We start from the raw sequence: 1,330 nt of genomic DNA on the forward strand, positions 1-1,330 counted from the left end.
AGTCACAACACAACTAAATAAAGAAACGTGCTGCAAATGCTCACAACACAAACAAATAAAGAAACGCGTTGCAAAAACAGAAACGCCATGCAAATACTCACAACACAACTAAATACAGAAATGCAAGTACAGACCACAACGGGAGGACCCAATGCCAAAATTACCCCAACAAAACGAAAATTAACCATGTTTTTTTTTTTTTTTTATTGATTACCATTTGTATAACCACAGTTGTACAAATACCATGGTTAAACTATGGTTAGGCTTACATGCTTTCACAGTTACAGTAATTGTGTATTTCTTCAGCTTATTTAGGCTAATAATTTCAACAACAAAAAAAGAACCAAAGGAAGCATGATCAGGATGTTAAAATAAACAAAAATCTCACCTTTCAGAGCAAACATTGATAAATATGTCCCAGCCATGTTCGTCACTTTGCGGTTCCCTTAAACATTTCCGATGTGGTCTGTGCCTATTTGCAGTGCATTTCTTTATTGGGTTGTGTTGTGAGCACTTGCAGCGCATTTCTGTTTTTGCAGCGCGTTTCTTTATTTGGTTGTGTTGTGAGCATTTTGCAGCGCGTTTCTTTATTTGGTTGTGTTGTGAGGATTTGCAGCGCGTTTCTGTTTTTGCAGCGCGTTTCTTTATTTGGTTGTGTTGTGAGGATTTGCAGCGCGTTTCTGTTTTTGCAGCGCGTTTCTTTATTTGGTTGTGTTGTGAGCATTTGCAGCGCATTGTGTTGTCAAATTGATGAAGATATTTTCGTAATTTGCAGGTGTTTTTTTCTATTTGCATGTGTTTTTTCATTTGCAGCGCCTTGAGCTCTCTCTGCCACCGTAGTAACTGCTTTCTTTATTAAAACAAAAGCATAGATAGGCAAAGTCGGCATGCACTGGATGAATTTCCCCAGAGCCTCTGTTTGCTGAAAACATACAGTATGCACAGGGGTGCAACCATCTGCTCAGCATGAAAAGACTTTGGCTTGTTCAGATATGATGAAACTGCAACAAGCGATGCTCTAAGTTGCAAATGCTGATCATCAGAATGAACAGAGGTGCAGAGTGTTATTAAATGTACAGGAGGGAATTAGAGTAAACCCCAGATTCATGTGCATCATTCATGTTCTGGGAGCACTGAATACCTCATTAAGAAAGTTAGGAACGGGGGAAGATTATAATTAAATGCAGACTCTTAATGAGTTTTAGTGCCAAATATGTTCACATCTCTCAGAAAACCCTCTTACAGGAATAGTTCACCCAAAGATGAAAAATTTATGAAAATGTAGTCACCCTCAGGCCATCCAAGATGTAGATGAGTTTTGGAGAAAATT

The sequence above is a fragment of the Sinocyclocheilus anshuiensis genome, unplaced genomic scaffold, assembly GCF_001515605.1.
Source record: "Sinocyclocheilus anshuiensis isolate Anshui unplaced genomic scaffold, SAMN03320099.WGS_v1.1 scaffold2109, whole genome shotgun sequence".
In the NCBI taxonomy this organism is placed as follows: Eukaryota; Metazoa; Chordata; class Actinopteri; order Cypriniformes; family Cyprinidae; genus Sinocyclocheilus; species Sinocyclocheilus anshuiensis.